This window comes from Arachis ipaensis, chromosome B8, assembly GCF_059453495.1.
Source record: "Arachis ipaensis isolate K30076 ecotype BB chromosome B8, ASM5945349v1, whole genome shotgun sequence".
In the NCBI taxonomy this organism is placed as follows: Eukaryota; Viridiplantae; Streptophyta; class Magnoliopsida; order Fabales; family Fabaceae; genus Arachis; species Arachis ipaensis.
This window is the reverse complement of record NC_142443.1, coordinates 89,730,661-89,753,934: the sequence shown is the minus strand read 5'-3', so window position 1 is coordinate 89,753,934 and position 23,274 is coordinate 89,730,661. Positions and strand designations below refer to the sequence as shown.

At 38.1% G+C, this 23,274-nt stretch overlaps 2 non-coding genes across 2 annotated transcripts; both read right to left on the bottom strand.

The window, feature by feature from the left end:
• Positions 1-478: 478 nt before the first annotated feature.
• LOC148548781 (small nucleolar RNA R71) lies at positions 479-582 on the bottom strand. The gene has a single exon (XR_015897576.1). It is a non-coding gene; the product is annotated as a small nucleolar RNA R71 (small nucleolar RNA).
• A 17,232-nt stretch (positions 583-17,814) lies between these two features.
• LOC148548780 (small nucleolar RNA R71) lies at positions 17,815-17,922 on the bottom strand. Its single transcript, XR_015897702.1, has one exon. It is a non-coding gene; the product is annotated as a small nucleolar RNA R71 (small nucleolar RNA).
• Positions 17,923-23,274: the final 5,352 nt, after the last annotated feature.

The following is a 23,274-nucleotide window of genomic DNA, read 5'->3' as shown; positions in this document are numbered from 1 at the left end:
AGAATCTGAAGGAGAATCTGAGGACAATTTTGAGGAAGCTCTAGATCTCAACATGGATAGAGAAGTTCACAACCATGAGAGAGCTGATGGAAACAATGCCATTCCTGAGAGGAGGGTTCTTAGTTCATACATAAACCCAACCTCTGGGAATTGTGGTAGCAGCATTCAGAAACCACCCATTCAGGCCAACAATTTTGAACTCAAACCACAGCTAATATCACTTGTGGAGAATCATTGTTCATTTGGTGGGAGTGCTAATGAAGATCCCAACCAACATCTCACAAAATTCCTGAGAATTTGTGACACTGTGAAGTCCAATGGAGTCCAGGAAGATGCCTATAAACTGCTTTTGTTCCCATTTTCACTTAGGGACAAAGCAGCTAAGTGGCTGGAATCATTCCCAAGGGGGAGTCTAACAACATGGGATGAGGTGGAAAGCAAGTTTCTGGCACGTTTCTACCCCCCACAAAAGGTCAATAGGCTTCGATCTGAGGTTCAGACTTTTAGACAACAAGATGGTGAAACTCTCTATGAGGCATGGGAGAGATTCAAGGATTTGACAAGGAAATGCCCACCAGACATGTTCCATGATTGGGTGCAATTGCATATTTTCTATGATGGACTGTCTTATGAATCAAGGAAGGCTGTAGACCATTCATCAGGAGGTTCATTGAACAGGAAAAAGACTGTGGAAGAAGCCATTGAAGTGATTGAGACAGTGGCTGAGAATGAGTACTACTATGCATCAGAGAGGCACAACACTAAGGGAGTCATGGAGCTGAACCATGTTGATACAATTCTAGCCCAAAACAAAGTGTTTGCCAAGCAACTAGCAGAGCTTACCAGGCAATTAGAAACAAAGCAAGTGGCTGCAATACACACACAAGATCAAGAGGAAGTAAGCATTGAAGGAGGTGATTGGGAAGAGGCCAACTATGTGGGAAACCAACAAAGGCAATCATATGATCCACATTCCAACACTTACAACCCAGGATGGAAAAATCACCCAAACTTTGGGTGGGGGAACCAACAAACCCAACCACAAAACCACAAACCTTACAACCACAACCAACATAACAATTCCACATACCAAAACTCCAACCAAAGATCATACCAAGCCACACAAAACACTTACTCCCAACCATCATATCATGGCCAAAATAATCAACCTACCCAACCTAATCCGAACCAACAATTTCAAGACCAATTAAACCGGATAGAAGGAATGATGGCAACGATGAGTCAAGACATAACCGAATTGAAAAGCTTCAGGGATGATGTGAGAGCTACCTTAAGAAACCATGGTGAAAAACTCAAGAGGATGGAGTCTCAAGTAGGAGAGCTATCTCAACAGGCCCCCAAATCAACTGCAGTGTTCCCTAGTGACACAGAAAAGAATCCTAAAGGGGAACAAAAAAGAGTGAGATGGGAAGAATGCAAGGCCATCACCATATTGAAGGAAGTTTCAGAAGAAGAAGGAATCAGGCCCTCAGAGCAGGAGCCAGGAATCTTGAAGGAAGGTGTGGAGGAAGCTAAGCAGGAAAGTGAAACTGAGCAAGCCAAGGAACTGCAAAAAGGCACGATGGAAACATACCAACCAAAAGCACCATTTCCTCAGAGGTTAGGAGGAGGTGAAAAAGGGAAAACCTATTCAAGGTTTTTAGAGACATTTAAGTCTCTCCATATCAATATTCCCTTTCTTGAGATTCTCCATCAAATGCCTACACACATCAAGTATTTAAAAGAATTGTTGAGCAAGAAAAGAGTTTTGAAGGGAGGACAAACGGTAACAATGAACAAAGAATGCAGTGCCCTCATCAAGAAGGACACAGTCTCTAAGAAAACAGACCCAGGAAGTTTTCATATTCCTTGCATCATAGGAGAAACAAAAATTGACAGAGGATTCTGTGATCTAGGAGCTAGCATAAATGTGATGCCTCTAACTCTTATGAAGAGGCTACAACTGAATGAGGTGAGATCCACTGATGTAATCATACAACTGGCTGACAAAACTCAGAAGCAAGCTGAAGGGGTAGTTGAGAATGTGCTGGTGAAGGTGGGAGATTATTACTTCCCCACAGACTTTGTCATTTTGGACATGGAGGAAAGCTACCTACACCCTATCATTCTGGGAAGACCATTTCTAGCCACTGCTAGAGCACTCATAGATGTAGAACAAGGAGAGCTAATTCTGAGAATACATGATGAACAACTCATTTTCAAAGTTTTCAAACCTGCATCTGAGCCTGAACCAGAACCTGAAAAGCCTAAGGATGATAGTAGCCATCTGTGTTTGGAGGAAAGTAATCCAGCAGCTGAAACTCTAAAACAGCCTTTGGAAGGCAAACAGGAGTTACAAGAGTTAAAGCCACAAGAATCAATGGAAACAGATCAGAAGGATCCTACTGGCATAAGGGTCAATGAAGAAATCCTCAAGAGAAAGGGAAGAATGATAGGGAAATTGCCAAGAGGGTGGAGAAACAAGAAAATTCCCACTGAAGGTTTTTCTCCGGGAGATAAAGTGATATCAAGTCATTGTCTGCCAATCCCACCCGGCCTCAAAACCATTCCTTCCCAGCTCCCTCAAGTGTTCACAATCAGGAAAGTTCTTTCTATGGAACATTTAGAGGTCATGAAGGAATCAAGTGGGGACGTTTGCATAGTGAGAGGAGAAGACGTCAAGCACTACAATCCACCCTAACAAGGGACAACTGTCAAGCTAGTGACGTTAAAGAAGCGCTTCATGGGAGGCAACCCATGTTTTTAATATCCTTACTTTTTTTTTTGTTTTGTTTTGCATCTAATAAAGCATGGTTTCTTATGCATGAACTTGAATCCTCAGGACAACTGCTGAAAGAGTGCACTAAACATTGCATATAAAATACAATTTGTCTCTAAGTTTGGTGTGCCTGAAGGCACCCCAAACTTTATTCAAAATGCATTCAATTTTTCATGCAAAGAGCACAACCAAACATTAAGTTTGGTGTTCCTCTTTGAACACGGTTCATGAAAAGCAAGAAGTTTCTCTGGATTTCGAAATTCATGACAAGTATACCATTCGCATGTTTTAATACTTTGGTTTCAATTACTTAGGGTAGTAAATTTGTTTAGAATCAAAGAGCCAAAGTGACTATGATTTATTAGAATTATGCACATTCATTAAGGACAACCAATATGGATTTCATGTCATCAGGAGACTTTACCAAACACTAAGTTTGGTGTCCAGTAATAAGTGTGCATACATACAAAAGTCACGGCTATAAGCTCATGAAGTCAATCATTGATTTACATGTGCAAGTACTATTCATCATTCACATGGACCGAAAAATAATAGCAAACTTGTTTGTTTGTGCAGGTACAAAAGAAAAGACAAAAAGGGAGGAAAAAGACAAAGGAAGGTACGGTGCTTGGTCAAAAAGGAAGTTCACAAGTCTTTGAAGCTAACACATGGGAAAAGGAAGTTCTGCAAGAAAAGATTGCTACATGTACAACCTAATGCACCCAGAATACTTCCAAGAAAATGAAAGGCAATTCATCCTTCTCCCTAATCCATATATTTACCATCAAGCCACCCTTCACAAACCACCCTAGCCGTCCATTTTTCACTTACGGGCCCTATAAAGAACCACTTGGGAAACGAGTTCAACGCCACCAAATCTCCTTCATGCACATTTTCTTCATCATAGCATAAACTATCTCTTGCCGAAAACAACCTCCCCACATTTCCAACAACACTTCTTGCTTCACCTTGTCAACTTTAGCTTGTCACTTACCCCAAAACTAAAGAACCAATGGCAGCTTCATCTAGCCACAAAAGAAGAAAAGACAAGCAACCAATGGAGGAGAGCAGGGAATTCGATGCAAGGAGATACAAATCAGTTTTCCATGAGATTCAAGCCGAATGGATGAGACCTAAAAGGGTACTAGCTGAGGTCCCCTTTGACCTTGAAAAGGATGAGTTCCCAGGTGTTTGGGAGAAGATCAAAAAGAGGAAGTGGGAGCTCCTGACTAAGCCAATCACTAAAATCAACATCAACTTGGTGAAGGAGTTCTATGCAAATGCAGTGAGGGAAGACTCAACCAAGAAACCCACATACAAAAGCTATGTAAGAGGGGTGGAAGTTGACTTCAGTCCCAAAGAAATCATGAAAACTCTTGGCCTGAAAAACATACATTTCAGCCAAGCAAGTTATGAAGAAAGAATGATAGGAGAACCTGACTATACAACTATTGCTGAAGACCTTTGTGCCATCAGAGCTGAATGGGTGAGAAAAACAAGAGGGGCTCCAAGAGTCTTGAGAAGGGGAGACCTAACACCGGAAGCTAAAGGGTGGTATGCAATAGTTAGGAGATCCATCCTACCCACTGCAAACTCTTCAGAAATAGTCCCTAAAAGAGCCATCTTGCTACATTGCATTATGGTGGGAGGGGAAATCAAAGTTCATAAACTCATTGCTGAACAGATACAAGAGTTTAGTGAGAAAAGTGACCCTGAATCCTGGCTCCACTTCCCTAGTACCATCATTAGACTATGCATCGATGCCCAAGTACCACTTGAAGATGAAAGACCTAATTGGCTATATCCGGGACTGGCCATAACTGCATACAGAATGACTCTTGGCCCAACTGCTCCAAGACACACAAAAAGAAGAAATGAAGAAGGGCAACAAGCGGAAGAAGAGCAAGAAGCGGAACAAGAAGGACAGGAAGGAGAAGACAGAGAAGAAGAGCAAGAAGAGCAAGCAATTCCAGAAAGAAGACAACGAACTCCTATAGACCCCATGGATATGAGCAGAATGCAGGAAATCATGGAAGGAATGTCTCAACAATACATGAGGTCTCAGGAGAGACAAGAGGACTTTCACCTAAAAATGATGGATATGCAAAGGAACTTTGAATCAAGATTCTTGGATCTGCAAAGGGAACAGAATTTACACTTACAGGAATCCTTCAGCCACATATGCCAACACCAAGATGCCAATGTCTTGGCAATCAAGGAAGCCACCACCTTACAGAATGCAAGATACTCAGTCCAAGCTGATTACAACATCAGTTCGCAAATCAAGCTTAACTACATAGGGGAACATTTACACAAGATGGACCCAGCATTCCCAGCTTTTGATGAGTATTTCAAAGGGAGGAAAGAAGGAGAAATAAACAAGGCAATGATCCTTGAAAAAGGAGTGGAAGAAACAATGAAAAAGGCTGGATTCTGGAAAAAGCTCATAAGAAAAGACAAAGGAAACACAAGTGGTCAAAAAGAGGCAGGAAGCAAGAAGAAGCAGGATCCCAAGAATTAAGAAGAACCAAGCAATAAATAAGAGGTGGTCTCGTTCCTTAATAATCAAATGATAATTGGTGAATTGTCTTTATGAGCTTTCTTTCATCATAAGTCATTTAAGTGTTATGTGGAGTTTTTAGTCTGAGTGTCTGTTTATTGCTTTGAATAAAGTGAATGCCTTGATGTTTGGATATAACTTCACCTTCTTAATCAAATGCTTGCCATGCTTGTTCTGTTTCCAAAAATAAAAGAAAAGCTTTGAACAAAAGTAACTTGGCTCAATTAGTGACAAATCAAGTAGAATTAAGTGGTGGTATGCATGCTTGATTGTTTAGTCAGATCACTGGAAATAGAGTGTAGAATTATCATTTTTTATGTAGAAATTGAAAACTGTCTATGGATCTTGATGAATAAATGTCTTTGGCCATGAAAAAGAAAGAAAAAGAAGAAGAAAAAGCCACTGAAAAAGGGCAACCAAAAAGCAAAAAAAAAAAAAAAATTGAGAAAATAAGCTAGGCACCAATGGTTGAACTTCTGAGACAAATGCCTGTGGTGTTTATGTATTAAGGATATGCTTGGATGAATAGGTTCTGAGGAGTGTTTCAACACTCGGTAACTTGGGTTAACTAACCCGGGATTATCAACCAAAAGTCCATTATCAAGAGCAACCTAAATACAAAACATTTAGTCACACAAAGAGGTGCTGGGCACCAATGTCTCAAGAAGAAATGTGAACTAAAATGCCTAAAGTGGATATGTGTAGTGCACTGATATGAAAAAGAAAATGCCAAAGGCTTGTGCAACACATGACACTAAGCAAACAAGGAGCAAAGGAGCTCTAAGAAAAAGAAAAGAAAAACAAAAAAGAGAAAAGTGCCAAGGACATAAGAATAACAAGAGGCCATAGCAGTGTTTGATGGATGCAATGAAAAAGTGATAATCTTACCTGATAAGTATGAAAAAGTGATGCTGCAACTTTCTGCATAAAACCCTTCTGATGAACTTCAAATGCTTGCTAATAGAGCCAATGTAATTGCTTTCTGTTTCATACTTTCTTCTCAAATAACTCAGGACTTGCTTAGGGACAAGCAAGTATTAAGTTTGGTGTTGTGATGCCAAGGCATCTTAGGCTAGTTTCACTAGCATTTTTCTGTTAGTTTTAGTTGTTTTATGCATTTTCTTGAGCTTAAAGTAACCAAGAATGGTCAAATGAATAACAAAGCAATGAACCATCCAAACAGTATGATTTTAATGCAAATTCCATGAGTTTTAGTTATATTACTTGAATGCTATGAATGGAAGATTTCTCATGAAATTTTGCAAGACTTTGATGCAATTGTTTGGATGATTTCAGGGAAGAAGAGGCTAAGCAAGGAAGCAACAAAATCAATAAAGGAAGCTTGAATATCACATGTGGAGTTTAAGTTCCAGTTTAAGCCTAAACTGGAGCTTAAACGCCAGAATCAGGAAGGCTAAGAAATGCTGGAATTGAAGTTTAACCTCCAGTTTAACCTTAAACTGGAGGTTAAACGCCAGAATGAAAGTCTCACCAAAGAAGCATTTCCACGTTTAACCTCCAGTTTAACCTTAAACTGGAGGTTAAACGCCAGAAGTGAGAAGGGCACCAAGGGGGGTAGTTCCACGTTTAACCTCCAGTTGAGGTTAAACGCCAGAAAAGGGAAAAGCACCAGGGAGCCATTTCCACGTTTAAGCTCCAGTTTGACCTTAAACTGGAGCTTAAACGTGTTCGACCAAGTTTCTCCTCCAGGGTTGCTTTCTCCATTTCCACGTTTAAGCTCCAGTTTAACCTTAAACTGGAGCTTAAACGTGTTCGACACCTCCAGGGCTACCTTTCTCAGCTTCCACGTTTATGCTCCAGTTTAACCTTAAACTGGAGCTTAAACGTGTTCGACCTCCAGGGTTGCTTCCTCCATTTCCACGTTTAAGCTCCAGTTTAACCTTAAACTGGAGCTTAAACGTGTTCGACCTCCAGGATGGCTTTCTCTATTTCCACGTTTAAGCTCCAGTTTAACCTTAAACTGGAGCTTAAACGTGTTCGACCTCCAGGGCTGCCTTTTCTATCTCCACGTTTAAGCTTCAGTTTAACCTTAAACTGAAGCTTAAACGTGTTCGACTATATTACCCTCCAGGGCTGCCTTGTTCCATTTCCACGTTTAAGCTTCAGTTTAACCTTAAACTGAAGCTTAAACGTGCTTCCACAAAAGGCATCACTGGAAGTGTCTGGCGTTTAAGCTGCAGTTTAAGCTTAAACTGCAACTTAAACGCCACTCTTGGAAAAGGTTTCTGGGCCAAAAATATTGCGGTTTAAGTTAGTATTTGAGCACAAACATTAACTTAAACTTACTCTGGTATGAAACCCAATTGAATATCATGGTTTATGGGATTGGGCCTGAAGGATTGATGAGTCTGAAATTTCAATTTATTGAGTCATGTGTCATTATTTGATTATCACTAAGTTGGCTCAATGAATGTTACAGAATTTGGATCAACAGCCTCATCAAGATTATGGATCATAAACCCAAGGCAAAAGGAAAGCAGGGAGAGGCCTCAAAGCCCAAGAAACACAACAGAAGCTCAATATAGAAAGTGTATAAATAGGATAGAATTTAAGTTAGGGAGGACTTTTACTTTTTCATTTAGCTAGTTTTCATATCTTTGTAGTTGAATTCAGAGCTATGACTCACTAAACCCCTTTCATTGGGTTAGGGAGCTCTATTGTAATTCAATGAATCAATAATAGTTTATCTTCTTCTTCAATCTTTTCTCTTGAATTTTGTTAGAAAGCTTCTCGATCTAATTCCATTGGGTAGTTGTCTTGGGAAAGAAACTACCCATAATTGGAATCCTTCGGAACCTTGGGAAAGGAATGGAGGATTCATGCTAGAGAAGCTTTCTCACAGTGAATTGGATTGGGGTTTGGATGGATATTGTGACATGTAATCCTACCAAATTGTGGTTCATGAAACAGTGTGGTATAATCAGTGATCGAGCATCATCTCTTCTTATGAACATTTAAACCAAGGGATTGGGAATTTGTTTGTTTTTAGAGAGAATTGGTGAGCCAAGGGATTGGGATCCAATCATATAAGATTGCCAAGCAAAATTCAATGAACGCATTGGTTGAGGAAGAGATAAACATGTTTTGATTCGGAGATCTCAATATCTCCTAACACCCAATGAATTCCCCATTTCTGATTTCCACTTTCTCTTTATATTCTGCAACTCAATTCATGCAATCACCCCCATTCCCTTTTAATTTCAGCAATTTAGCTTCTGCTCTTTAATTCATGCAATTTAAGATTCCGCCATTTCAATTTCTTGTCATTTACTTTTCCCGTCAATTTTACATTCCGCAATTCTCATCTAAATCTTGATTCCGCTCAACTAGAACACACTTCTAATCCGAATTGCTCACTCAACCAATCCTTGTGGGATTCGACCTCACTCTATTGTGAGTTTTTACTTGACGATAACCGGTGCACTTGCTGGAAGGAATTTTGCTGATCGTGCAATTTCCTAAATCGTAGCATAACTAGTTTATGCGCATCATTTAGTCTAATTCCCAATACTCTTGAATATTCTTATGTGATGGCAACTTCAAGTGTATTCTTAGAGTTTTGATGTGAACTTTTGAAGCAAGTTTTGGATTCTCTTAAGAAACTTAAATCAATTCTTCTCGCTTAAAAATTGCATCCATAGCTATCCTTTAAATTGGAAAAGTTATTTTGGAGTTGACATGCATTATTTTAAATAAAGTTTTGAAACCGACTGATAAGTAAATTTTTACCTCAGGATTTCCTTTTCTAAATAGAGTTTAACTTGTTCCATATTTTCTATAAAATTTTATACACACTTGTTTGAATCTAGACTCTGAGTGTTCTTGAACAAACGTTTGATTTTCTTACAACCCTGCCAGAATATCAGTATATACTTTTAGCTGATTGAGTACCTAAATGTCTTTCAGGATTTTCGAAAGATTGTTTTGGCCTTAACCCAATTGACTTTCAATTTTCAACCCTCACCTATTCTATCTTTTACTTGGAAACTATTTGGACAAAATGCAATTTAGTTTTCTTTAACCATATTGCAGTTTTGATATATGTTTATGTTACCCTTTTGTGAACTGCGAGTTACATACTTTTCTTTTAGCACAGGAGGTGATCTTCTTTCAGTTTTTTCATACTTTATATTAAAATGTATTATGTGAACTTGATCAAAAATTTTAAATCTTGAGAGTGTCATCACTAGCTTTAGTTGACCTTCTTCTATGATTTTATACTTGTTAACTCAGCTTGATTTAGTTCCAAATTACTGTCTTGCTTATCCTTTTGTGTTCCTATCAGTTGTCTCTGATTCAGGAGTCATCTTTGAGGTTGTTAAACTGAATTTCTTTCCAATACTCTTCATCGATTGTACATCCTTGTTTACTTGTAGATTCAACAATTCTTTCAGAACTCTTGCGGAGATTATCCTTGTTGTTTGTCCTTCTATTTCAAAGTCTTTTACCTTTCTGAGTAAACTCGAGAATTGTTTTGATGTCACGTGCGATCTTTAGGTATAGTAATGCGATGCGTAGTTCTTTAAGGCCTGTTCGTAGATACGGAAGGTGAAGTGGTAAGAGTGCAACATTATGAGAAGTTGTGGGAGTTTCGTTTCTCGTGGAAGAGTCTACGGATGTTAGGTTTGTGACCGGTTATGGAGTTGTGAAGTGATTGATGGAGTTGGGAAGTGGAAGTTTCGAAGGGGTAAGAGATCTGTGAGGAAATGTTATATCCGTTGTTTTAATACCAACTTGTCTTGTAGCCTTTTGCCACATTAACTATATCTCTGCTTTGTGAACGCCTATCTTGACTTGCACCTTATATTGTTTCTCTAAGCTTTTGTAAGATTTTGAAACCATATAACCTTTTGCATTGAGCCTATCTTGTATCCTTCACCTTACACTATACCTTACCTTTATATTTAAATCTTATGGATATCAGGTATTTGAACTTATGTATATATATGTGTTAAGATCTCTTACTTTTCTAAAAGGTATTTAAGGCTATGTACTATATTATGTATTACTTTAATTTTCGAGGACGAAAATTTTTATAAGGTGGGTGGAATGTAAGACCCAAGACTTTCGAGAAGTCCTATTTTGAACTAATCTCAAATCATATATTTATTTATATTTTTAATTTCATAAATTATCTTATTGAAGGTAATTAAAGGTAGTTTTGATTAATTGGATTTGAAATAAATTAAGGTTTTTATCCAAACTCTATGCTTATGGAGTATTTCTCTATTCACAACTTAAAGTTCTAGAAAACTAAAAATAATGAGTTTGGGCTAATTAAATTAAGATTTTATCTAATTTTATAATTATTGAGTTATTTTATATATTTAAATTATAAAGTTTGTAGTTGTAAAATAATAAGGATTTTTATATGATTTGGACTAAATAATTAATATTTTAAAATATTGATACTACTATTTTGGAAAATAAAGAAATTTCGTATATTATTTCTAATTTTTGGATTTGAATATTTTATTAAAAATAATTTGCAAAATGGATTATCAAATAGTATTTTATATATATTATTATTGTTGGATTAGAATTTATTTTCAATTACCATATTATCCCTATTTTATTTGAAATTACAAAGTTACCCTTGTACCTAATTTTACCATAATCCTAAAACTCAACATACACAACTCTAACCCTGGAAACCCTACCCGGTTACCCGGTTCCCCTGACCCAGTGCACACTAGTGCACCTAACCCAAACAACAGCAGCAGTAGCTGCAAACAAAATGAAGAAAGGAAGAGATAGAAAGGGAAAAAGAGAAGAGGGGGAGGACCGGAGGGGAAAGAGAGGAGGAAGGAAAGGAGGTGGCGCCGGTGGGCGTCACTTCCACCGTCGCCGTCGTCATGACGCCGCCAGGAGGTCGGAACGGAGAGAGAGTGAGGAATCGGGAAAGAGGGATGATGCGGTGCCGGCGAGGAGCGCCGTCGCCGTTGCTGTCGCCAGGGGAGGGAGGAGCCACTCGAGAGTTGCGCCGTCTTGCCGCTAGGTCACCACGCCGTCGTGCTGAGGGAGAAAGCTTGCGGGAAGAGGACGCCGTCGAGCTTCTTCCCGTCGCCACCATCGCCAACCATGGAGGAGAGAGAAGAGGCGAGCGCGAGCCAAGATCCGCACCGGAGAGCTACCGCCTGGGTTGTGTCGTCGCCATCTTGCCTCTGCCGGCGAGCATGACGAGAGAGAGAGATCGGGCAGAGAGAGAAGACTCGCGAGGGAGTCACCACGGGAAGGAGTTCGCCGCCGCGTCCCATTGCTTGCGCCGCCGCCATCCACCCTCCCTGCTGCCAGTCGCCATTCGCAAAGAAGAGAGGGAGAACCGCCGCGGAGCTACTGTCGCTGCCGCGTTGCTGGCCTCGCCGTTGTCGTGCTTGCGCTACTGCTGCGTCACCGGAATTCCATGCCGTTGCTGCTGCCGCCGGGAACGCCACGGCCGGTAAGGGTTTAAGTTGGTCTTCGTTTCCTTTGGGTTTCTGGAAGCTTCATTGTCGTTGCATGTTAATTTCAGTTGTTGTTGCTGAAGTCTGGGTCACCGCTGCCATTTGAGGTGGCTGCCGGGCTGCCGCCAAGCCAATTCGGAGACCGCCGCTATTTCGGTTCAGCCGTTCCTTATTCGTTCGGTAAGCGTCTCGATCTGAAAGCCCTCTTGTTACTGCTCCATTATACGTTGAGGTGTTGTAGCATTCATTGTTATGAGAGTTAATCTCGGCTATTATATGTTGCGATTAGAGTGGTTGTGGTTGCTGAGAAAGCGGGTTGGAGCTGAGGTTTTGACTGTAGTCAATTAGCGAGTTTGGGTTGTGATTTCAACATATCGAGGTAGGGGCTTTTTATACAAACTGATTCATTTTAAAGTGGAAGTTGTTATAAATAGATATGCTGTACAAAATGTATTTCTGGTGGTTATGTGAGTCTTATGAATTGTCTGGTTTTATCTTGAATGAATATGGGTGCTTGTTTGATTGTAACAATGTCTGATTTCGATAAATTGGAGATTTCTGGATTGGTTGATTTGAATGATTTTTGATAATTTGAAAGTTGAGTTTTGTTTTATTGGAAACTGATTTAGTCTTGAACCTGTCAGAAAGGATTGATGATTGGTTTTGTTGGGACCCGAAAAGGGTGGCAAAGTCCAAGTTTTAGGGGAGATGCTGCCGAAATTTCTAGAAAATCTGAGATTTTGATTGCAATTGTTATTTTGGAAAAGAATGAATTATGCTTTGACTTAAATATTTGAGAAATACATTATGTTTGAACTTGCCTTAGTAGGAAAATCTCTATATCTTGGATGTAATTATTAAGAAAGGAATTATGCCTTAAAAATCAATTTAAGTGTGAAATTTTTATGTTTTGGAAATTGATTTACGTAAACAGATTTTGGAGGGGGTTTTAATGGGTTTAAAATAAACGTGGTTTTCAATTAATCTATTTCACTTTACGATATTTAGGAAGAGCTTGAAGTATTTTCTGGAACTTTGATTTATTAAAATTGAAACACTTCCCGAGCCCTTGGAAACAGATTTAAGAATGAAACTGAAATTGGTTTTTGGTTTAAAAATGATTTGGTTTTGGCTTAAGTTTGGTTGGTTTTGAAATTGGTGCGGAATAATTGGAAACACGATTTGGTTTTGGGTTTAAACCCTATTCTATTTATTCAACTCAAGAAGTTAAAGTTTCGGAGGTTTTCAAGGAATTTAAGAAATGAGTTAGGTTATTCTCCCCTGAAGTCTTGAGACTCCGCTGAAGAATCTTACGACCAAATCTTGATTTAGAAATGAATGATTTTGAGTCTTTCAAAGAGATTTTGAACTTGGCATGGTTTTGAGATCTTTGGAAGTATTGGAAAGATGTGGAAAGTGGCTCCGTTTTGAAAAGTGATTCTTGGCTAGCTGTGAATTGACTACGTTTGTTACTTAAAAGTAAATGGGCCAAGAATGATTTTGAATTAAGATTTTGAGCCTGATTGATTGGAGATATCATCAAGATTGATGAGTTATATCAAATCAACATTCCACTCCCAACCCCAACCATCAAACAGGCAACCATAGACCCTACCATAACTCACAAAACACATCATACAATAGCAACCAACCTACACACAACAACCTCAATCAAGACACACCCCCCTCAACTATGCAACCATGTGAAATCAAGAGCAACATTGAGAGGATGGAGGCTGCAATAGCACAACTGTCATCACAGATTATAGGGGCAGTCTCCACCCTTATGGAGAGACAAGCACAGACTGAAAAAAGGATAGATGCTAATCAAGAAGAATACAGGTCAAATCTAAAAAATCAAGGCGCAGCAATCACAAAGTTAGAAGCACAAGTGGGGATCTTATTGATGAGCGGATAATTTATACGCTTTTTGGCATTATTTTTACATAGTTTTTAGTATGATTTAGTTAGTTTTTAATATATTTTTATTAGTTTTTAAATAAAATTCACATTTCTAGACTTTACTATGAGTTTGTGTGTTTTTCTATGATTTCAGGTATTTTCTGGTTGAAATTGAGGGACTTGAGCAAAAATCAGATTCAGAGGTTGAAGAAGGACTGCAGATGCTATTGGATTATGACCTCCCTGCACTCAAAGTGGATTTTCTGGAGCTACAGAACTCCAAATGACGCTCTCTCAATTGTGTTAGAAAGTAAACATCCAAGGCTTTCCATCAATATATAATAGTCCATACTTTGCCCGAGTTTTGATGACGCAAACTCGCGTTCAACGCCAGCTCCCTGCCCTATTCTGGAGTCAAAGGCCAGAAACAGGTTGCAAAGTGGAGTTAAACGCCAGAAACAGGTTATAAAATGGCATTTAACTCCAAGAAAGAACTCTCCACGTGAAAGCTTCAATGCTCAGCCCAAGCACACACCAAGTGTGCCCCGGAAGTGGATTTCTGCATCATTTACCTATTTCTGTAACCCTAGTAACTAGTTTAGCAAAAATAGAACTCTTTACTATTGTACTAGGGGTCCTTTTCCCTTAATTTCGAATTCATATGCCATTTGGGGAGGCTGGCCATTCGGCCATGCTTGGGCCTCGTTCTTATGTATTTTCAACGGTAGAGTTTCTACACACCATAGATTAAGGTGTGGAGCTCTGCTGTACCTCATGAATTAATGCAAAGTACTATTGTTTTTCTATTCAACTCAAGCCTATTTCTTATCTAAGATATACACTTGTTCTTCAACCTGAGGAAGGTGATGATCCGTGACACTCATCACCATTCTCACCCATGTACGTGTTCCTGACAACCACCTCCATTCTACTTGCAATCGCTTAAGTGCATATCTCTTAGCCTTCTGGTTCATGACGCATGGTTGCCTCGCCTGACAACCGAGCCTTCCATTCCATGAGATCAGAGTCTTCGTGGTATGGGCTAGAATTATTGGTGGCCATTCTTGAGATCCGAAAAGTCTAAACCTTGTCTGTGGTATTCCGAGTAGGATCTGGGAAGGGATGGCTGTGACGAGCTTCAAACTCGCGAGTGTTGGGCGTAGTGACAGATGCAAAAGGATGACTGAATCCTATTCCAGTATGATCGAGAACCGACAGATGAATAGTCGTGCGATGACAGCACATTTTGGACCATTTTCACTGAGAGGACGGGATGTAGCCATTGACAACGGTGATGCCCTGTATAAGCTTGCCATGGAAGGGAGTAGGAATGATGCGATGAAGACAGCAGGAAAGCAGAGGTTCAGGAAGAACGAAAGCATCTCTATACGCTTATCTGAAATTCTCACCAATGAATTACATAAGTATCTCTATCCTAGTTTATATTTTAATTATGTTTTAATTATCAATTCTCTATAACCATCTGAATCCGCCTGACTGAGATTTACAAGGTGACCATAGCTTGCTTCAAGCCGACAATCTCCGTGGGATCGACCCTTACTCATGTAAGGTTTATTACTTGGACGACCCAGTGCACTTGCTGGTTAGTTGTGCGAAGTTATGACAAAGTGTGTGAATCACGTTTGAGAGTACCAAGTCATTGGCGCCATTGTTGATTATCACAATTTTGTGCACCAATTTTTTGGCGCCGTTGCCGGAGATTGTTCGAGTTTGGACAACTGAAGGTTCATCTTGTTGCTCAGATTAGGTAATTTTATTTTAATTTTATGCTTTTTGTTTTTATTATTCTTATTTTTGAAAAAAAAATTTTAAAAATAAATTATTTTATGTTCTTCATAATTTTTAAGAAAGAATTCTAGAGTTTTATGAAACATGTTGAAGCCTGGCTGGCTGTAAAGCCATGTCTAATTCTTTTGGACCGAGGCTTCCACTCATCAGCACAGAAGCAAGTTGAATGAAGTATCAGTTGTTGTATGTCTGATTTGTATTTGCTAAAGCTTGGCTGGCCATTGGCCATGTCTAGTGTTTTGGACAGGAGCTTTCACTGAAAGCTTGGCTGGCTTGACTGGAGCTTTAGACTAACATTGCAAGATTCCTGGAATTCCTATTAAAAATTTTAAAATCCTTATTTTGCTTTTTCCAAATAATTTTCGAAAAATGCCAAAAAATTTTAATAAAATCATAAAATCAAAAATAATTTTGTGTTTCTTGTTTGAGTCTTGTGTCAATTTTTAAGTTTGGTGTGGAAAAAGCATCTTTTTTAATTTCATTAAAATTTTTCGAAAATTCATGCATTGCATTCTTCATGATCTTCAAGTTGTTCTTAGTAAGTCTTCTTGTTTGATCTTCATATTTTCTTGTTTTGTGTCTTTTCTTGTTTTTCATATGCATTTTCAATATGTTGGTGTCTAAAGTTTGAAAATTTCTAAGTTTGGTGTCTTACATGTTTTTCTTTTCTCAAAAAGTTTCAAAAATAAGTTCTTGGTGTTCATCTTGACATTCAAAGTGTTCTTGGCGTTCATCTTGACATTCATAGTATTCTTGCATGCATCATTTGTTTTGATCCAAAACTTTCATGCATTAAGTATTTTTCATGTTTTTCTCTTCCATCATTAAAAATTCAAAAATCAAAAAAATATCTTTCCCTTTTCTTCTCATAAAATTCGAATATTTGACTTGACTTTTTCAAAAATTTTTAAAATCTAGTTGTTTCTTATGAGTCAAATTAAATTTTCAATTTAAATATTCTATCTTTTTCAAACCTTTTTCAAAAATCAAATCTTTTTCACTTTTTCTTTTATATTTTCGAAAATTTCAATTTGATTCTCAAAAATCTTTTTCTTATTTTGTTTCATAATTTCAAAATCTTTACTAACAATTAATGTGATTAACTCAAAAATTTTAAAGTTTGTTACTTGCCTCTTAAGAAAGGTTCAATCTTTAAATTTTAAAATCATATCTTTTTGTTTCTTGTTAGTCAAGTAATCAACTTTAATTTTCAAAATGAAATCTTTTTAAATTTCTTTTTTAAATCTTTCTCAAAATAAGTTTCAATCACATCTTTTTCAAAATCAATTTCAAAATCTTTTCTAACCTCTTATCTTTTCAAAATTGATTTTTAAATCTTTTTTCAATTAATCTTATCTTTTTGTTTAATTCTTATCTTTTTCAAAACTACCTAACTAATTCTCTCTAATTTTCGAAAATCACCCTCCTCTTTTTCAAAATTCCTTTTTAATTAACTAATTGTTTTAAATTTTAATTTAATTTAATTTAATTTTTCTTTTTTTTAAACTTTCGAATTTTAACTTTAAATTTAAATTAAAAACAAAAATATTTTTTCTTTTCAATTATTTTCGAAAATTCTTCTCTCTCATCTCCTTCTAATTATTTATTTATTTACTAACACTTCTCTTCTTTTAAAAAATCTGAACCCTCTTTTCCTCCTGGTGTTCGAATTTCTCTTCTTCTATTCTTTTCTTCTTCTACTCACATAAAGGAATCTCTATACTGTGCCATAAAGGATTCCTCTTCTTTTCTGTTTTCTTCTTTTTCATACGAGCAGGAACAAGGATAAGAACATTCTTGTTGAGGCTGATCCTGAACCTGAAAGGACTCTGAAGAGGAAGCTAAGGGAAGCTAAAGCACAACTCTCTGGAGAAAATCTGACAGAAATTTTCGAAAAAGAAGGAGACATGGCCGAAAATAATAACAATGCAAGGAAGATGCTTGGTGATTTTACTGCACCAAATTTCAACTTACATGGAAGAAGCATCTCAATCCCTGCCATTGGAGCAAACAATTTTGAGTTTAAACCTTAATTAGTTTCTCTGATGCAACAGAACTGCAAGTTTCATGGACTTCCATCAGAAGATCCTTTTCAGTTCTTAACTGAATTCTTGTAGATCTGTGATACTGTTAAGACCAATGGGGTTGATTCCGAGGTCTACAGGCTTATGCTTTTCCTGTTTGCTATAAGAGACAGAGCTAGAATATGGTTGGACTCTCAACCTAAGGAAAGCCTGAACTCTTGGGATAAGCTGGTCACGGCTTTCTTAGCCAAGTTCTTTCCTCCTCAAAAGCTTAGTAAGCTTAGAGTGGATGTTCAAACCTTCAGACAGAAAGAAGGTGAATCCCTCTATGAAGCTTGGGAGAGATATAAGCAACTGACCAAAAAGTGTCCTTCTGACATGCTTTCAGAATGGACCATCCTGGATATATTCTATGATGGTCTGTCTGAGCTATCAAAGATGTCACTGGACCATTCTGTAGGCGGATCCATTCACCTAAAGAAAACGCCTGCAGAAGCTCATGAACTCATTGACATGGTTGCAAATAACCAGTTCATGTACACTTCTGAAAGGAATCCTGTGAGTAATGGGATGCCTCAGAGAGAAGGGGTAAGAACTGGGGAGTTCTTAGTAGGGTTGGGGTTGTTAGTTACGTTCATTTATTTATTTTCGATTAACAGATGGATAATAGAATACAGTATTGTAGTAAACAGAAGTTAGAAATAGATAGAAAAACAAAGAACATAACACAAGCAGAAGAATAAGAAGATAGAGCACAGACATAACACTCGAGCAAACAAACATAAAGAAATAGATCAAACACAAGTAGGAATGCAACAGAGAATAATACGCAGACAAGAATGATGCATGCCTAGTCCTAGTACAGGTAATGAGCTCATTTGTCGGTTTCTACCCGCTCCCGACGTAACCCAGCATTACCAGCTGGATATGGCTTTCCTGTTGGCTATACCCTTGTGTACAGGAAATAACACCTTTGCCACCACAGGGTCCACTGCACGCAGGAAATAACACATCTGCCACTGCAGGGATGTATGCCGAAACACCTTCTGTATACAGGAAATAACCCCTCTGCCACTACAGAAATGGAATAGGTGGTCACGGTACTCTGTAGCAGGAAATAACCCATCTGCCTTACAGAAATAAAATATGGATCTGTACCGTAGGAAAGCGTTTCTCAGTGGTTGCACCATTATCTATCTGACTGCCACAATGCAGCAGATTAACATATAGATATCTCTGAGGTTGCCTTAATGCAACAAATGACCTCTCAATAGGTCCTCTGCTCTTTATCATATTACTCTCTTTGCTTTGTCTCTTTATTCTGCTCTGTTTGTTCTTTTTTCTGTGCTTCTTTACTTTATTCTGCTTTCTCTGTTTAACGTATGTATTTAAAGCTTATGAAAATTTCGGTATGATTAGTTAGCCTGCCCCAAGTGTAGGTTCATTAAGTCTATACTGAAACAGTTTAACTTTTCATATAATACCTAACTCTATTCGCAATTCAAGGACTAACTACATTGCCCTAGTTCGTTCACTAGTCTCTGTCTGTTTTTCTGTCATTAAAACATTACAGACTTTTTCTTCGATTTTTATCTTTTCTTCAATTTTTTATCTTTTATTTATCTTTGCCTCACTAATATGTTTTTACCACTCGCTAAGTGTTTTATGAAGGTAATTATGAGATTCTGCGCTTAAAGTTGTCCTTCTAATGCTTTTACAGAAAACTGTCTTTTTCGCATTATTTTATTATATTTATTAAAATATTATTTTTAATTAAATATTATTATTTAATATTTTTTTATTTTTTTATTATTTTATCATTAAATTTTCGAAAATTAATTTACTTTTACTTTTAACCTTTAAAATTCACTTTTTACCACCTGTAACTTTTAATATTTCTACTTTTACCGCCATAACTTTCAGAAATTACCAAACAACCCCTAAAACATCAAAAATTTTACTTCCTTGCCCTTTTTAAGATCTAAGGCCGGTTCTTCATTGTTCTTCATCACACTCAAAGTGTTCTTCATGTTCTTCATAAATTCTTCAGATTCTTTCTCTGTTTTTACCCGTTTTTCAGTCTTTTCAGCAACCAATTTTTACCATAATTCAAAATAAAATTGCAGCCACTAAAACCCCATCTTTTCTACATGATTTCAACATAAATTGAACCTCAATTTAAGCTTAGGATTTCGTTTTTCCAGCTGCCCAAGAACATGAACTTTAAAGCTTGAATTTCATCAAATTTCATCAAAATTTCACCAAATTTTCACCAAGAATCAATCATATATGCAACCAATTTTTAGCACAGCCAAATAATACAACATTCAAAAAACTCAAACACAAATAATCAAGATTAATTTCGTGACACCCTACCTGGTTTTGCTGCTCCTAATTTATTCAAACTTTTAGGTGGTCCTTAAGCACTTTTTCCTCCTAAATCACATCAAGAAAACACATATTTAAACATGTTTCCTTGAAACCGAATCAAAAGAGAGATGGTGCAGCCAACTCACCTTGATCCCAGCCTTGATAAGTCATATGATCATGTAGAGAAAGAAGAGAGGATCATTTTGGTCGGATTGGAATTTTGATTTGAGTTTTAGTTCAGCAGAAATCAAGCTTTGAAGATTTGGAACTAATAACTTTTCTCTCTTTTTCTCTCTACCTATTTTCGGCCACAAAGTGAAAATGAGCCAGCCTTGGGGGTTTTGGGGGTGTAGGGTGAGTTGTGATTGGCTGGCTTAGAGGCGGATTAAAATAATATTAAAATATCTCAGGTGTATAACTACTAAAACTAGATGTATCGGAACACTTGCAAAAACATCTCTAAAAATTATTTTCTGAGCTACTAGCATAAATGACACTATTAACATATTTATTATGAGAATAAAATATGAATAATGAGGCCTTAGCATTGCTAAAGTCATCAAAGAGTGCTGGTGCTAAGCTGCACCAGTAAATTGTGAACCCGGTTAAACCGACTATTCTGTTTTTAACTAAAACTGATCAGGTAACCTTATAATATCATTCAAGAAGCTTCTAATACTAATATAATGATAATATCATCCTATTATCTCTCTTCTCTCATAAATTGGGTCCGATTTGTCAAACTGAGACTATTTACAAAAAACCGAATCAAAACTCCTAACCGATACGGTTCAAAAACTAGGTTCTTCGCGACCGCGTTATCCAGCTTGTCTCGGAAAAGGTTCTAACTTAAAGATGACATAATGACAATGAGGATTGAGATACTTGATGATATATCAAAGGTTTTGCCCTTACTGATCTTCCGGAGAAATTCGTACTTTCAGAAAAGATCTCATGTACTCGAAAACCGGGGTTGTTACATTCTATCCTCCTAAAAGAAAATTTTGCCCTCAAAATTTCAGTTACCTGAGAATAGATGCGGGTAATCAACTTTCATCTTATCTTCCAGTTCCCAAGTGTGTTCTTCTTCTCCTCTTTGTCCCCAAGCTACTTTGACCAAGCGAACAATTTTGCCTCTTAGCTGCTTATCACTTCTTTCTACGATCCGAACTGGTGATGCTTGATATGTCAAATCGTTTCGTAACTGTACTGTCTCAGGTTGTAAAATATGACTCTTGTCGGGAATATATTTCTTAAGTTACGAGGCATGAAAAACATCATGAAGGTTTGACAGATATGGAGGAAGGGCTACTTGATAAGCTACTAGATCGACTCTTTTAAGTATTTGGAAAGGTCCTATGTATCGAGGGTTAAGCTTTTTAGTCTTAAGGGCTCTACCTATTCCAGTAGTCGAGGTTACTTTAAGAAAGACATGGTCTCCCTCACTAAACTCTAAGGGTCTACGCCTATTATCGACATAGCTCTTTTGACGGCTCTGTGCTGTCTGGATCTTCTGGCGGATCCCCTTTATCTTCTCAATAGTTTCTTGCGCTAAGTCTGGACCTAAGACACTAGCTTCTCCATCGTCATTCCAAGACAATGGTGTCTGACATCTCCTTCTGTAGAGAGCTTCATATGGTGCCATCCCGATACTTTGTTGGTAACTGTTGTTGTAGACGAACTCGACCAATGGTAAATACCTATCCCAACTTCCTTGGTTATCCATCACACAAGATCTTAGCATGTCTTCCAAGTCTGGATTGTCCGCTCTGATTGTCCGTCTGTCTGAGGATGGTATGCTGTACTCATATGCAATTCTGTTCCAAATGCTTTCTGGAATGCTCCCCAGAATCTGGAAGTAAACCTCGGATCTCGATCTGAAACAATTGACGAAGGTATTCCGTGCAATCGTATGATTTCTTGAATATATATCCGTGCCAGCCTTTCTAATGTATAGTCAACTCGAATCGGAAGGAAGTGCGCTGATTTTGTCAACCTGTCCACAATTACCCAAATGGCATCGTGTTCTGTTGAGGTCCTTGGCAATCCCATGACAAAATCCATAGTGATCTGCTCCCATTTCCATTGTGGTATTTCTAAGGGTTGCAGGGTTCCTGACGGTTTCTGGTGTTCTACCTTCACCTTCTGGCAGGTTAAACATTTTGAGACATAATCAGCTACCTCTTTCTTCAAGCCCGGCCACCAGAACATTTGTTTCAAATCCTGATACATCTTTGTTACTCCAGGATGCATAGAAAATCTACTTTGATGCGCTTCGGCAAGAATCCTTTGCCGCAAATCTCCAGAGCTAGGCACACAAATTCTGTTCTTGTATCTCCAGAGGCTGCTATGATCTAGTCTTACAGCTTCTGGTTCCTCTACTTTCATCCGTCTCAGCATCGTCATCATTTCTGAATCCTGTGCTTGCGCTTGCTGAATCCTAATCTTAAAATCTGGTGTTATATGCATTTGGGCCAAACGGACTCCACTTGATGTCTTAGTCATAGCCAACTTAAGGTCCTCAAATTCCGCGAGTAACTTTTCTTCCTTTATCATCATCCAAGAGATATTCAAAATCTTCCTGCTCAAAGCGTCTGCCACCACGTTCGCTTTTCCTGGGTGATAACTTAACTTAAAATCATAGTCCTTTAGGAACTCCATCCACCTTCGTTGTTGCATATTAAGATCCTTCTGGTCAAAGATATACTTTAAACTTTTGTGGTCAGAGAAAACTTCTAGTTGAGCGCCATACAAATAGTGTCTCCAGATCTTCAGAGCAAACACTACTGCAGCCAACTCCAAGTCATGCGTCGGATAATTTCGTTCATGAGGTCTCAGCTGCCGGGAAGCATAAGCCACCACATTTTTGTCTTGCATCAGCACACATCCAAATCCTTTATGAGAAGCGTCACAGTATACTTCAAAAGGTTTCTGCGGGTCGGGTAGTACTAATACAGGTGCAGTTGTTAACTTCTCCTTAATCATCTTGAAACTTCTATCACACTCAGCCATCCAAACGAACGGAACTTCCTTTCGTGTAAGGTAAGTCAGAGGTAAGGCTATCTGTGAAAACCCTTTAATAAACCTCCGGTAATATCCAACAAGTCCGAGAAAACTCCGAACTTCTGTAACGGTCGTAGGTGGTTCCCATTGCACTACTGCTTCAATTTTTGAAGGGTCCACTGCAATTCCTCCCTGTGATATAACATGTCCCAAAAATGTCACCTTTTCTGTCCAGAACTCGCACTTTGATAGTTTAGCATATAACTTCCGAGTCCTTAGTATCTGAAATACAGTCCTTAGATGCTCTTCATGCTCTCTTTCTGTCTTCGAATAGATGAGAATATCGTCTATGAAGACTACTAC